This window comes from Culex pipiens, chromosome 3 (genome assembly GCF_016801865.2).
Source record: "Culex pipiens pallens isolate TS chromosome 3, TS_CPP_V2, whole genome shotgun sequence".
NCBI classification, from domain to species: Eukaryota; Metazoa; Arthropoda; class Insecta; order Diptera; family Culicidae; genus Culex; species Culex pipiens.
Window position 1 is genome coordinate 172,362,390 of NC_068939.1, and position 16,848 is coordinate 172,379,237.

A 16,848-nucleotide genomic window follows, 5' to 3' on the forward strand; every position below is an offset into this window, starting at 1 on the left:
TGTCTAGGTCAGCCTGGAACCCAGCGGGAGGAAAATCATGGCCACATGGTGCGCAAAAGACCAACCCACCAACATACACATCTGTATATGAGACCAAGTATGTGTGTGTGTGTCAGCTTGCATTTTTGTGGGAACGATGAAGCACTCTTTGGAATCTCTCACTCCTATGGTCAGAGGAGTAGGAAACCAAACCAAAAATAACAAAAAATAAAGGAACAAAAATAACCAGTATAGACAGATTACGTACGGGCGGTGGTTTTCTGGGACACCCGGTTCGGGGTTTCGGGCCACCGGAAGCACATTTTTTGGTCGAGAAGAAGGGAGAACGGCCATCCGAGCTTAAAGTTGTGTCCGGTTTTAGCACGATGCGGGATGACTTTAAGTTTTGTGGAACGATGAGGAAGTGGTACAGTTTTTTTCAATTACGTGCGGGCTAAATTGAAAATTTGCGGGTTCGTCGCTTGAGGTCCCGGTTGAAGTCTCTGCATTGTTTAACGGCTTGTTGTATTGTTGAATTGGAATTTTCAAAATGAGTTTTTTAAAAGTTTAACTTAGGTTAGTAATTTCCATGATCAAATCATGTTGGTAACGATATAATTAATTATTGTTTCAATGTCAAACAGAACGTAAAAAAACACTAGAATTTGATTTTAATCTAATAAAAGCAATAAAGGGTTTTCTGAATACATAATCCACTTCACAATTTGAACAAGCTTGACAGTCAAACAGCCGTAGCTGGTTTAATCCATTTTACGCTCTAAGATATCAACATCTACATCTAGTTCCGGCTGGCTTGAGACGTAAACGTTTGTTAACCTTTTCCTTATCAATAATTTGGCCATACCATTGATCATTTGCATAACAAATCATTTTTTTTTTTAAGTAAAACAAACTGCCACCGCAAATATTAGACTTTATAACTTAAATTGCTGTAATTTATAAAATATAAGAATTTTATTTCAAATTATTTAAATCTAGATTTTTCTGTAAGTTTTTTGAAAACTTTTTCATACTCTTGTCTATTCTATAATTATAAGTAATAATGTTATTCGATTGAATTACGATGTAAAGCACAGCTGAAAGGAACACCAAAACTCTGTTTTGTATCTAAATGAACTCATTGTAACTTGATTATTCAAAAATAAAACCGAATTGAAAAAAAATTAAATCTAGATTAATCTCATCAAAATCTAAAGGTATTCTTATTCCTTTTTGAACATTTTTTTCTGTCATTTTTTTGGTGACGAAATGACCTACTTATGATCACTAAAAACAACAGTGCTAAATATTTAATTTTAGCTCAAATTTGAGTGCTAAATGTTTAACTTTTCAGCACTTGTTTCGAAAAGTGATACTTTTCCAGCTTATTTTGATTTTTAAGTAGACCAAAAACAAGAACGCCAAACTAAAGCGTTGAAAAAAAGTTTCATAGACAAAAAAATATGCGATAGTGTTTGACTTAATTTTTCAACCTGTTGCATAAACTACTATTGTGGCCTTTTTTTATAGCAAAACGTGTTACAATATGCTTAAAACAAACTAACAGTTATACTCTTTTAATAAAAACACATGTTTTTTTTTACTTTTTATTTCGATGTTTCGTACCGATTTTGTTAAACCAAGAATGCCTCAATTTAATTTAAAAAGAAAAAAAAACTAGCAATAAAATTGATTTTTCTTTGATGACGATTTAATTTTTGCTGATTAATTTTAGCTCTTAAGTAAATTTTTTAAACAACCTATGAGTCATGGGTTTCTTTTGCAGATAGGACCTTTTAAAAATTTAGTCTAGAGCTAAGGTTAGAAAAATCTTTCAAGATTCATTCCAATACATTTTTGAATAATTACAAGGTATGGGCGATGGAATGATGCAGTAATATAAACAATTAAAGTAACTAACCTAAGCTTTAAATTTGTTTTAAAAAATGTTACAATGGCCAACTGTGTAGCAAAATTTCATTGATGTTCAAATTAGCACAAGAAAATAAATATTGGGTTGTTTTCAGCCAAAAACACTTATTTGTATTAAAGTGTTCATTAACTAGATTTGTGAGAAAATAATCAATAATTTCGGGAAAATTAAAAAAAAATCCAAAGGCCATATTTTTAATATATTATATTCGTTAATCATTAAACTTTTCTTTTTTTATATTTTCTTTATTTAAATTGATTTGAAACTTTAACGTATATTACAGAGTTTCAGCAAAAAAAATCCACAAATAAGGCCAAATCATGCTCACTCATTTTTTTGTTAAAAAAGCTTAGCTTCTCAAATGAATTTAGAAATTGAGTGAACACTAAAAGTCTGGATTCAAGAAATAAATCTCTATTTTATTTTTCAAGCAGATGCTCAAGTTTTCAATCACTTGTGATTTCCTTAGTAGACTCTTTATTTTCTCAAGCAAAATTTTCATTCTCACACTAAAACTAGAATTAAAAAAAATATTTTGAAAAATGCAATATCTGGTATCAGAAACATCAATTTAATAAAAAAAACAACCGGAAAAAAATCTAAATTTTTGTCACAAAATTTCAATAATCAAATTTGCAATTGAAAATGACTCAAACTCAACTTTTAAGTAATTTTTTTTATTCGAAATGTGTTCAATTTTCTGCAATTTGAAAATATTGGATACAAATAATGTTTTTAAAAGCTTTTTTTTGCTTTGTTGATCAGATTGCTGGTTGTTGAGAAAAGCCGCGTCTTAATGTTTAAATTTGGCGAAAAATTAGTTTTTTCTCAGCGTCGTTCAATTTGCAACATGAGGTTCAACATTTTTAAATATCCAAAATAAGTGTTTAGCCCTTTCAAAAAGTTAGTCGTGATTCAATAATTCCAAATTATATTTTTTATTTTAAAGAGCTGAATATTTCACAAATGTTTCATTTTTAACATTTAAAATCAAAGAATAAGTTTCAGAGATAATGCAGTGTTGATTTAAATAAGATTAACTCAAAAAATTTAATTTTGAAATTTAAACTTTTATTTAATGTTTTTTATCAATGAATTATTTCTATTTTTAGTTTTTTTTTCTTCAAGTTTTTTCCAAATACTAAAAATCGAATTCAAAAAAATACCTGAGCATGCCTATAACTTGAAAACGGTGCACTTTATTCAAAAAATAGGTATTGTTATTTTCGGTGTCAAGTTTATTTTGCTTCTTTAAATGCTTTTTGAATTTTTTTTTTGAGAAGTATTTTAAATTTTTTTTCGAAGATCGCCTCCATTTAAAATAAATATCTATTGTACCAGATATTGCATCATCTTAAACTTTAGCGCAAAAGATGCAAATTTTAGCCTCCAAAAACATAATAATTGAATATTAATAAATACCGTAAAACGGGGCGACTTTGATAGGTTTGCGATTTTTCCGCAAAATGAAGAGTACAATTAAAATACGTACGCAATGGTTTAGAAACATACTGACCGTGGTAGAGAAGTGTTCAAAGTACCTCAAGAAGAACATTTCATAAAATTTTGACAAGTTTAAAAAGTTAGTTACCGTAATCTGGGGTGAATCGGGACTACAGTCTGAATAGGGACAGCAGTTTTTAGAGCACTTAAAGCTTTCAAATTTGAAAATGGATGTACACATTTTGTTGGCCTGACTCTGTTCTCACCGAAACCAACCAGAAAAATCAAAATATTGTGCTCCAACATGGTTAAAACTGCTGTCCCAATTCGCCCCATGTGTCCCGATTGACCCCAGTTTACGGTAACTATAGTTAAGAAAATGTTGATAAAAGTCATTATTTTAAACTTCTCGAAGTGTCTTGATTTTCTCAATGAACATGATTTTTAATCAGAAAACGGAATGCATTTTCGGATTCTTTGGACAATTTTCCACTAGGAGAAGGTTAAAAAAGTTTGTAAATAATAAATAATATGCGTTTTTGAAACACAATTAAAAAAATCTCCAAATTTATAGGCAAGTTCAGTTGAACAAATTTCATGTAAAATGTGAAAACTTGTGATTCGTGCTTCGAATTCAGTATAAAATGCAATATAAATCGATAATTATACAAACAAAACTAGTTTTAACAAATTTCAGGCAAAATTCCGACTTTTTAACAATTTTACCTAAAATTTATATGTATTTTGCTAAAAAGCTTATACACTTAGTGAACTAAATATAAACATTGATTTTTTTTTTCTTTAAAACTGTATCAGTTACTTTAGTGATGGTACATTTAGCGTACAAATAAAGTTTGAACATCTTAAAAAAATAAATAAATCTTAAATATGATTTTAACAAGAAAAACTATTACGATCAAAGTCACCCCGGAATTAAAACTAAGAATTTTTAACGTAACTATTTTTCTAAACATTATTGAAAAAACTTTTTTTCCGAAATAGTACATGGACTTTGTGTGGCTACCCCAGTACATGTTTTAAAAATAATAATCTTGAGAAAAACCTTACCTGTTGGAAAATATTCTAAAAACAAATTGAAATCCTATCAAAGTCACCCCGGTTTACGGTACTTATTTCGGGAATTCTACTATTAGAAATAAAAAGTCAAAATAGAAATTTGGATTTTTCCGTACTTCTTTTTTTTTAAGTCCTAATCATAACCTACAACTTTTCCGAAGACATCAAATCGATTAAAAAAAATCCTTTTTCAAGATACAGATTTTAGAATATTCACATGTCCATTTTGTATGCAGTGGTATTAAGTGAACAAGCAATTTCCTATTGTATATTTTGCAAAAAAAAATGGTTGTTGAAAAAGCAAATTGGATGGAACAAGGACCGAATCCGTAACATGGCCCCTAACTTAAATGCTGAAGACAATAAATTATATTTTTTTTTGTTTTGGTTGGAATTCAAAACATTTATTGAACTTTTCCGTAATCTATTCAGTCCGAACCTGCGCGATGAAGCTTATCAGTTCTTCCTAATCGAGTTTTATTGCTAGTAAACTTTTGGTCAGTGAACGTCGATTTCAAAACCACAAACACACACACTTTCTACACTTTTTTTGCCGCGGTATATTGAACTCGATCACTTTGTTTGATTGTTTTCTGTTTCGTAAGCAATTATGATTGGGGAGATATTTTCTGTCTGTTCCACCTCCCGGGCCATTTGGTGTTGGTGGAAGTGCCCATTAATCTTTACGAGTCCTTGCTGCAGCAGCGCAACTTTCCGGCTCTTATCAGCCAGTCAAACGGTGCTCAATTTTGTTGTTTTATTGCAACACACGAGCGCGACCTGGTCCGTTACGAAACGCACAACTATTAAAAAATATTAAATTAAAAGAGAAAATCCGTAATCGACACTTCCAAGTCGACATGTCGAAATGATCAGTCGGACATTCCTCCTGTCTGCGTCGTTGCGCCACAGAGGTTAGAAATCAGGTTATGGACCGTAATCACACTGGTTTGATGTGTTATCACGGAATGACCACCTGTTTATGGGTCTTCCCGCCTTCGACCAGCATGCCCTCTGCCTGGTGGTGCCATTTGAGCCATCAAATCTGTCGGAACGGTACCTTGGGTTAACCCTTGGGTGACCACTATTTTTGTTCAAGTTCGACGAATACAACTCATTGCAAAGCTCGATTTTTCCAGCACTCATCATATGTATCCAGCTTGACAAGTCTCGTACAAAATTTTGAAACTCGTTACATAAATTCAAATCAAATTGGCCATTCGAGGGTTAACATCGGCTTAGCCCACGGCGCGCAGGGTCACCCCACGCCCGATCGGAGCCCAATCAAATTTCTCCCATTTGCTGGTGTCCGACTTCCGTTAATTTATGCACCCATTATTGCACATTTGGCCTGGTCTCCTCCACTGATGGGCCAGCGTCGATGTTCGAAAATTTGAAATTCAAATTTGGCGTTCCTGATGGAGGTTGTTGTTTTTTTTTGACTCGTAATATTTTGAACTTGTTGCTTTTTTTAGTGGTCGATTGACCGGGATTGGGTTACATGTGAGGTAGTTCAAAGAAAGATAAGCTGGTGTTACATGGAGAGGTCGATTTTATAAACTGTCTATTGATTTCTTTTTCATAAAAAATAAATAAATTTATTTCACAATTTATGACCTCTTTTTAATTTCTGAAAATTAAATCAATTCAAAAAATAAATAAATAAAAATGCGAAATTTAAACCAACTTCGACAAAATCCCTTTATCACTGTGTACCAAAAAAGCAACTTTAAGTCATTCCGGACAACCAAAAGAAACCGTGACCAGTTTCGAGAGGAGTTGTGTTGGGTTTCGTCACTGACCATCCCAAAAAAGGGAAGTGCGAGATGCGTTGGATGCGCTTCTTGTTCGTAAACACCCATCATCGAAGTCGTTTTTTTTTTTGGGTGTTACGTAAAAGTGGAATATGATCAGTGTTAAGTAAACACAGCCTTTGTGTGATAACTCTGGAGGTGTGGAATTTTGATTGCTTTAGTTATGACAGCTTTAATTTATTTGATCCTTTTTCAAGCTTTAAATTTAAGCATTTTTCTCTGAATCTTCAAATTCAAGTTTTTTTTCACTTTTCAAACAATATTTTAAAAATCTTTGGAAGCGTTTTTTGCATTTATAAGATTATTCAACAAAGCATCTATTTTTAACAATCCCTCCCAGCTACTTTCAAACTCACGAACTGACAGGAGCCATCAATCAGGGTGGTGGGAATATATCAATAAATCTCCGTTGGGCGTCGGACAACCATCCCTCCTTTCAGGTGTCGCAACTAATTCCATCACGATGTCGTTACATCTCTATTGTGTACCGATAATTGGATTTTCAGTGGATGAATTGACACTTTCTAAGTGATTTCAAGATGTAATGGTGTAAGGTTAGTTGATTAAATCAACTGAAATTTTCACCTTTTTAATTTTTTTTTATTTGATGAGTTTGATTTACTGCCAACAAATGCTTTTATCTCATTCCTGTGGAAAAGATTAGCTTGAAAAAAGTCGATTCCTTAAGATTTTTTTAAACTTTATAAAAAAATATTAATATTGTTTAAGAAACTCATAAATTACACAATTTAACAGAGGATATCCACACTGTAAAAAATTGTGTATATTTGGAAGGTGATATTTTGTAAAGTTGAATATTGCCTCTTTTATGATGTAATTTTACCTCAATTTAGACTGAAAAAGCGACATTACACAAGAAAAGTGGTAAAATTACACACTTTCAGAAGTCACACATTTTATCTGACATAAAAGATGTACCCCTTCCCAAATGTGATATTACCATGGATTTTTTTTTCTGTGTATGAATTTATAAGCAAAAGTGAAAAATTTAACCAATTTAAAGTAAATACTTCTGTTAAATCTAGAAATTTTTCAATTACTTGTTTTAAATATTTTACCGGTCACGTTATATACAATGAATTGAAATTCTGAATTTGGAAACAAAGAAAATATAATTTCATAAGTTAAATTGAATCACTAGACAAACGGTTTTTTTCCCAGAATCATCAAACCATCAAATTAAACACAATCTCGCATGTATAAACGAAAGTAAATATTTATAGAAATATCAGCCCGAGAAAGCAACTCATCCATAAAGTCCAGCCCCGAAAAAAAAAATCCCCTCAGCTCAACGAGAATGAGTAACGCGAATCTTAATCACCAACTGACACGCAAAGTCTTGTCTCGTTGAGAGTGCAAATCTGGAGGAGGGGAAAAGTGCAAACAAATGAACTAGGCTTAACCAGTGATGTTTGAGGAACGATACGTCACCGTTGAGTTGAACTAGAACACCTGAAGGAGAATGTTATGAATTATTTCCTTTTAAATGGTTTTAATAGCACAATCGATCATCTCGTTTAAAAACGATTTTTAACAAAACTTCTTGGAGTAAATGGTCCTATATTGGATCCAATTAATGTAGAAATTTACAATATTTAAAAATTTAAAAGCTGTCTTTTTTTGCAATCAAAATCAAAATCAAAATCAAAATCAAAATCAAAATCAAAATCAAAATCAAAATCAAAATCAAAATCAAAATCAAAATCAAAATCAAAATCAAAATCAAAATCAAAATCAAAATCAAAATCAAAATCAAAATCAAAATCAAAATCAAAATCAAAATCAAAATCAAAATCAAAATCAAAATCAAAATCAAAATCAAAATCAAAATCCAATTCCAATTCCAATTCCAATTCCAATTCCAATTCCAATTCCAATTCCAATTCCAATTCCAATTCCAATTCCAATTCCAATTCCAATTCCAATTCCAATTCCAATTCCAATTCCAATTCCAATTCCAATTCCAATTCCAATTCCAATTCCAATTCCAATTCCAATTCCAATTCCAATTCCAATTCCAATTCCAATTCCAATTCCAATTCCAATTCCAATTCCAATTCCAATTCCAATTCCAATTCCAATTCCAATTCCAATTCCAATTCCAATTCCAATTCCAATTCCAATTCCAATTCCAATTCCAATTCCAATTCCAATTCCAATTCCAATTCCAATTCCAATTCCAATTCCAATTCCAATTCCAATTCCAATTCCAATTCCAATTCCAATTCCAATTCCAATTCCAATTCCAATTCCAATTCCAATTCCAATTCCAATTCCAATTCCAATTCCAATTCCAATTCCAATTCCAATTCCAATTCCAATTCCAATTCCAATTCCAATTCCAATTCCAATTCCAATTCCAATTCCAATTCCAATTCCAATTCCAATTCCAATTCCAATTCCAATTCCAATTCCAATTCCAATTCCAATTCCAATTCCAATTCCAATTCCAATTCCAATTCCAATTCCAATTCCAATTCCAATTCCAATTCCAATTCCAATTCCAATTCCAATTCCAATTCCAATTCCAATTCCAATTCCAATTCCAATTCCAATTCCAATTCCAATTCCAATTCCAATTCCAATTCCAATTCCAATTCCAATTCCAATTCCAATTCCAATTCCAATTCCAATTCCAATTCCAATTCCAATTCCAATTCCAATTCCAATTCCAATTCCAATTCCAATTCCAATTCCAATTCCAATTCCAATTCCAATTCCAATTCCAATTCCAATTCCAATTCCAATTCCAATTCCAATTCCAATTCCAATTCCAATTCCAATTCCAATTCCAATTCCAATTCCAATTCCAATTCCAATTCCAATTCCAATTCCAATTCCAATTCCAATTCCAATTCCAATTCCAATTCCAATTCCAATTCCAATTCCAATTCCAATTCCAATTCCAATTCCAATTCCAATTCCAATTCCAATTCCAATTCCAATTCCAATTCCAATTCCAATTCCAATTCCAATTCCAATTCCAATTCCAATTCCAATTCCAATTCCAATTCCAATTCCAATTCCAATTCCAATTCCAATTCCAATTCCAATTCCAATTCCAATTCCAATTCCAATTCCAATTCCAATTCCAATTCCAATTCCAATTCCAATTCCAATTCCAATTCCAATTCCAATTCCAATTCCAATTCCAATTCCAATTCCAATTCCAATTCCAATTCCAATTCCAATTCCAATTCCAATTCCAATTCCAATTCCAATTCCAATTCCAATTCCAATTCCAATTCCAATTCCAATTCCAATTCCAATTCCAATTCCAATTCCAATTCCAATTCCAATTCCAATTCCAATTCCAATTTCCAGAGATGGGAGTTGATAATTGAGAATTGAGAATTGAGAATTGAGAATTGAGAATTGAGAATTGAGAATTGAGAATTGAGAATTGAGAATTGAGAATTGAAAATTGAGAATTGAGAATTGAGAATTGAGAATTGAGAATTGAGAATTGAGAATTGAGAATTGAGAATTGAGAATTGAGAATTGAGAATTGAGAATTGAGAATTGAGAATTGAGAATTGAGAATTGAGAATTGAGAATTGAAAATTGAGAATTGAGAATTGAGAATTGAGAATTGAGAATTGAGAATTGAGAATTGAGAATTGAGAATTGAGAATTGAGAATTGAGAATTGAGAATTGAGAATTGAGAATTGAGAATTGAGAATTGAGAATTGAGAATTGAGAATTGAGAATTGAGAATTGAGAATTGAGAATTGAGAATTGAGAATTGAGAATTGAGAATTGAGAATTGAAAATTGAGAATTGAGAATTGAGAATTGAGAATTGAGAATTGAGAATTGAGAATTGAAAATTGAGAATTGAGAATTGAGAATTGAGAATTGAGAATTGAGAATTGAGAGTTGAGAGTTGAGAGTTGAGAGTTGAGAGTTGAGAGTTGAGAGTTCAGTTGAGTTGAGTTCAGTTGAGTTGAGTTGAGTTGAGTTCAGTTGAGAATTGATAATCGATAATTGAGAATCGATAATTGAGAATTGAGATTTGAGAATTAAGAATTGAGAATTGAGAATTGAGAATTGAGAATTGATTATTGAGAATTGAGAATTGAGAATTGAGAATTGATTATTGAGCATTGAAAATTGAAAACTGAGAATTGAGAATTGAGAATTGTGAATTGAGAATTGAGAATTGAGAATTGAGAATTGAGAATTGAGAATTGAGAATTGAGAATTGAGAATTGAGAATTGAGAATTGAGAATTGAGAATTGAGAATAGAGAATTGAGAATTGAGAATTGAGAATTGAGAATTGAGAATTGAGGATTGAGAATTGAGGATTGAGAATTGAGAATTGAGAATTGAGAATTGAGAATTGAGAATTGAGAATTGAGAATTGAGAATTGAGAATTGAGAATTGAGAATTGAGAATTGAGAATTGAGAGTTAAGTTGAGTTCAGTTGAGTTGAGATGAGCCCACAAAAGGTTCACCAACCCCCAACTTCCAACCAACGAACCAAACCTTTTAATAATAGTAATAAAAGGAAAGCAACTCTGGAGCCCGCGGGCCAAAACTCGAAAAACGCCAAGATTTAATCACTTGTTTTACCTAATTGCCCTCTAGCTACGGTGACGCCAAAAAAGAGCAACAACCGACTTCTTTTATGAATTTGACCGCGGGGCCAACCAGCCGAAGTGATCCAGGAAAAGAGAGTCGAGCTTTTTTTTGGCCCTCTTTGGGGAGGTGGGGAATGCGTGGATAATGGGATAGCTGATGACGGCCGCGTTGATACTGTCCAGTTTAAGGCCCCGCAGGGGGGAATGGCCTAGGAAGGGGCTTCGTTTTGGTCACTTTCGTGTGATGGAAGAAACATGCATGTCCGAGGTCTAGTTCACAATGGGGTCAGCCCCGTGGAGCCATGTGTGTAGAGGTTTCACGGTCTTTCTCCGGGCTCTTGATTGATGACTGGATGATCCGATTTTAGAGGTCGCCACTTGTCGCGCGCCGCTGGAGAGAAAATGTGTGGTAATGGCATTTTTATGGGGTAATGGATTTTTTAAGGTTTTTGGGCAAAGTAGGAAGGAGAGTGAAGCTGAGATCTGGTATCATTTTGGGGTTGAAGTATAGTTCAAATATGAGGAATACCTGAACAACAAACCCATCAACATAAATGTCATCCAATTTCCGTCACAAGACCACTGATCTCCATGAACTACCCGTTCTCACAAGGTCATCAAGCTGGTATTGCGTTGAAACAAAGAAGGTTGCCCCAAACGCGTGACCGATCCTAAGCTGGGGATCTCCGCTCAAGTTTATGGGCAAGTTCCCGCCGAACGTCGAACGTGGTGTCATTTGGCAGCCCATAAATAGATCAAAGCCACAAACGGAGAGTCCGTTGACCAATCGATCAATGTCTTGCGGGGCTGCATCGAATCAACAAGCTTCCTGGGTAACGTCCCGAGCAGGTACCTTCTTCTACGCCGCCATATATTCAAATCAACGCGCGTTGATGAACTCCGTCAATGTCTGCGGCTAGTTAGTCTGAGGAAGCGTATCAAAAACGTTTTATGGATGCCCCCGGCGGCGGCGTCGGCATCGAGCTACGCTTCCGACTTGGCATTGACATTGATGCTCGGCTTCATGCCGGCTTTCGGTGGCGTTGCTGCCTAATTGTCACGTTTTTTGTTCAGTCGGAAAAAGCTCGAGCTTTGCGCGAGGAAATGGTTGGAATATTTGCGTGCACGCCACTGCCGGCAATTGACTCCGAGTTACATCATCGCCTTCGGGGCTGGTCAACTGCGGTGGAACCGTCACGTGAGGGGAGGTTGAAAACGTAGTTTCAATTGTTTCAACAGAACAAACAAATTGAGAAAATGACGCAAGCACGCACTAATCAAATGCAATTTATTTGTCAAGGATTCAATAAAGCTCAACTCGTCGCAGTCAGACCTTAAGATTCACAACGCAATGTGTATGCACCTTAAGTGTGCAAACTCTGCAGCCCCATTTCACGGTACTTGGAGGAGTCAAGTGCACACACTTGAACCTGTTGCACAGTTGAATTTGAAGACAATAGCCAACGTCTTCTTCCGTGACGGGGAGGCAGGCAACCAAGTCTAGGTACTAGTCGGAAACGCAACGAACTTGAAAAACAACCTCGCGATACTATCAACTGTAGAGTCACTATCATTACAGCAAAGTCGTCGCGGAGACCGGTTGAACCAGCTCTCGAGACGTACCTACTATCTCCAAGTCGAAGCAGAGAAGGGAAGCAATTCGGTATGCGCAGCGTTGCGCTCTTTGAAGTACCTTCCCCCGTAGAATTGCATTGTTGTGATCCTACGTGGCTGATAAGAACTTCCCGGGTTTGCTCCTCTTGCCAACGGAGTGCTTCTGCGAATAGTGCGAATCATCACCAGCAACGTTTGTTTTGGGTAAACAAATCGCTTGCCTACTATAGTAAATGTTTAGTGGGGAGAACTCCGCACTGCTCGAAATATGAGGGTCGAGTCGGACCACATGAGCCAATATCAGGGTACTATCGATGGCTCGTGTGGATCGGAACGATAAGTCACGGCTCACGGGGTATCGATAAGTCACTGATAAGTACAAATTAGAAGTTGGATGCCGCAGTGCAGTCACGCGAGAAACCACTCGATTTTGTTTTATCATTATTTGATTGTTTTATTTATTGCAGTCTATACTATAACATTCGAAGCTAGGGGAAATCTACCCATTTTAATCCTAATAAGCGGTCGTGTTTGAATGATGCTGGATAATCTAGAGTCTCCCTTGAATTTTACTAAAACCAAGTACACCAACGAGTAGAGCAAGTTTTTGTGAACATTTCTGTTTATTTTCACTTTCACTAAAAGTTATTCTATTTCTTTACCAAGCATTTAACAAAAAAAAATTCCCAAGGGTATTCTAATCGAGGCGAATGCATTGGGCCACGCCCATTTTTCTAATATCGGCTTAGTTCTTTTTTCTTCCAACACTCTGTCGAGTGTTGCCATTTGCGCTGACAGTTCAAACGAACACTCACGAAAAGTGGCATTTATAGGGAAAGTTTCCTGGCATCGCTGGCTGTGCTGCTGGTGGTGTTGACGGCCAGCTTTTGTTCTTTTTTGCCTTCGTCTCTCGCTCGGTTTTCTTCAGCCTTCGAGTGGAATGCAAAGTGAAAATTGAAACGTCAAACGACTTGGCGCGTTTGTTTTTTTGATGGCGCTTGCTAATTTATTACATTTTTCGGGATTATTCTTCAAGTGAGTGCCTTACTAATGATCAAAAGAACATGTTGCCGGTAGTTGGAAGCAATTTCATATCTTAAGCGCCGTGAAAAAGTAAGCGAAAGTGAAAAGTTAATTTTGGCGATATTCATTAAGCGTTTGAGGGATTCTCGTGTGTGTCACTGTGTGTGCCAACAAAATGATGAGAAGTGGTCTTGCAAAATACAAATTATGATCAAAAGTGCATTAAATGTGATCTTTTTGGCCAGTAAGTGGCATACATTTGCGTGCTTACTCGAGGCGGTGCTGTTGCTGGTAAGTTTATAGCCCAAATAGTATTTTTGGAGCTTTAATCGAGCATCAAACTCTCCATATGACGAAGATAGGTGTTTGATTGGAAAGGGTGGATTTCCCCTATCATCTGAAGTTCATCAAAAAACTACAGTTAGAACAAGATTTGCATTTTTTTTCTGGGATTTTTTCTCCATAAAAATCAAGATTCGATAAACCGTTAAAAAAAACTATAAAAAAATTGTAGGCGATTTAACTTTATTACCGTTTGTTTTGTTAGAAACTGAAATTTCTACAAATTACCGTATTTTATCAAAAGTACTTAAATTTTTATCATTGGCAATATGGGTATCAAACGAAGCGAAATTTGGTATGCATTTTCATTTTATTCGAGTTTTTTTTTTTGTTGATATGCTACAAATTTTTACAAAATACTGTACTTTTCGAAAATACAAAAAAAATCCAAATTCTCGAAGGAAACGACGTTTTGAATGCATTTTCAATTTACTTTTTTTATAAATCACTGAAATTTTCAAAAATATCTCAGTTTTTTTAAAATGCTTTAAAACTTAAAAATACTTAAACATATAATACTTAAAATTTTGAAGCATTGAGAATTTTCGAAAAAAATCGGTATTTTGCGAAAATCCAAAAATAAACTTTAATAAGGTGAAAAAGGTGAAAAATTTAGTATTTTTCACACAAAAAAAAATTAATAATGAAAAAGGCAAACAAAATTTTGGTTTGATACCCATAATGAAAATTTTTCGAAAAATACGGTATTTTCTGTGAATTTAAGCTTTACAAATTAAAAAAAAACATTTCATAAGTTGAAAAAGCCTACAGCATTTCGCTTCGATTGATACCCACAATCCAAATTTAAAAATTTTGATTAATTCCGACAAAATACAGTATTTGCGAAAATTTTAGTATTTTCTTAAATAAAAACTTAAATAACAACTTATTAAAAGCAAACAAAATATTGTTTGATTGATAACTATAGTGAAAATTTTAGTATTTTCGAAAAATACGGTATTTTGCGAAAATTTTAGAATTTTCCAACAAAAAAATTAATAAGATGAAGAGCAAACAAAATTTCGGTTTGATTGATACCCATTTTCATAAAATTAAAATTTGAGTATTTTCGAAAAATTAAGGTATTTTGCGAAAATTCCAGTATCTTAAAAAAATTATAACTAGGTGATAAAGCCTAATAAATTGTGCTTCGATTTTTAGCCATACTGAAAATTTAAAAAATTTAAGTATTTTCGAAAAAATCAGGTACTTTGCGAAAATTTTATTATTTTCCAAAATCAAAAACCTAAAGAGTGCGAAAAAGCCTACAAAATTTCGCTTCGATTGATGCTAATATTGCACATTTAGAATCTTTAGTAATTTCGAAAAATTGCTTTTTTTGCGAAAATTTGAGTATTTTCGAAAAAAAGAACTTTAATAAGGTGAAAAAGCCTACAAAATTTCGCTTCGATTGATACGATTGAAATTTGAAAATTGAGTAGTTTTTGAAAAAATTACGGTATTTTGTGGAAATTTTAGCATTTTTGAATAAAAAAAAAATCTAGTGCAGTGAAAAATCATACAAAATTTTGCGTCGTTTGATACCCATATTGCAACTTTTGAAAATTTGAGTATTTTCGAAAAAAAAAGGTATTTTGCGAGATTTTAGTATTTTCAAAAAAAACTTCGTTTGATACCCATATTGCAAATATGAGTATTTTCGGAAAAATAAGGTATTTTGCGAGGTTTTAGTATTTAAAAAACAAACTTTGATAAGGTGAAAAAGCCATCAAAATTTTGCTTCGATTGATACAAATATTGCACATTTAGAAAATTTTTGTATTTTCGAAAAATTGCGTTTATTGCGAAAATTTTAGTACTTTTGAAAAATAAAACTTTAATAAGGTGAAAAAGCCTACAAAGTTTCGCTTCGATTGATACCTATATTGCAAATTTTGAAAATTTGAGCAGTTTTTGAAAAAATACGGTATTTTGTGGAAATTTTAGTATTTTTGATATAAAAAATTCTAGTGAAGTGAAAAAGCATACAAAATTTTGCTTCGTTTGATACCCATATTGCAAACAAAAAAAAATAAGGTAAAAAATTTTATATAAAAAGTAAAAAAGCATGCAAAATTTTACTTCGATTGATATCCATATTGCACATTATAAAAATTTCCAAAAAATACGGTAACTTACAACATTTTCAAAAAAAAATTCTTAGTGGGAGCATTCAAACATTTAACATGATATAATTGAATTAGGTCGATTTTAGAAAGATTAAAAAAAATAGCTATCGTCGATTATCGGCGATAAGATTATCGCCGATAGAATAAGTGAAATAACGATGATGATAACCAATACCGTTATCGTTAGATGATAATATTGTTGACGATAATTTTAACGATTAACAACCTTGATAATTGTCATAATCAAATTTTCATAATTTTGTCTGATACGAAGCGAAATTTGGTATGCATTTTCACTTTATTAGAGTTTTTTTATTGGTAAACTATATTTTTCCCAAAATGCTGTATTTTTTTAAAAAACTCAACTTTTAAAATTCGCAAAGAAAGCGATATTTTGAATTATATTATATTTTTTTATAAATCACTTAAATTTTCACAAAACATCGTAATTTTTTGAAAATATTAAAATTTTCATAATTTGCAATAGTGGTATCATACGCAAATTATTCGAATTTTTAAAAATGTTTGATTTCTCTTTGATTTGGGTGAAACATTGCCTCTGTGTCCAAAGAAGCCATTTTTCATCATTTGTTTTTTTGTCATGCAAAATATGAAAATATTCGGAAATATGTATTTTTCTTCTTTAAAGCGTTCTTTGTTAAAGCGTGTTTGTTGAAAAAAATCAGGTGCACGGAAAAAATATCTCACATTTTTTATTTCAAATTTGAAAACTTAAACTTTAATTCCAAAATAAGTACTTTTTGATAATTTTTGTATTTTTTGATGATTTTGAAATGATGATTTGTAAATGATTTAACCTATGGTCATGACAAATTTTATAATATTTTAAGGATATTTTTAGATTCCAGATTTTAAAGAAGAATATT

At 32.9% G+C, this 16,848-nt stretch overlaps 1 protein-coding gene across 1 annotated transcript in view; it reads left to right on the forward strand.

Moving 5' to 3' along the window:
* Positions 1-16,848, forward strand: part of LOC120423903 (uncharacterized) — a 62,080-nt gene that overhangs the window by 11,507 nt on the left and 33,725 nt on the right. The gene's annotated exons all lie outside the window — the stretch shown is intronic.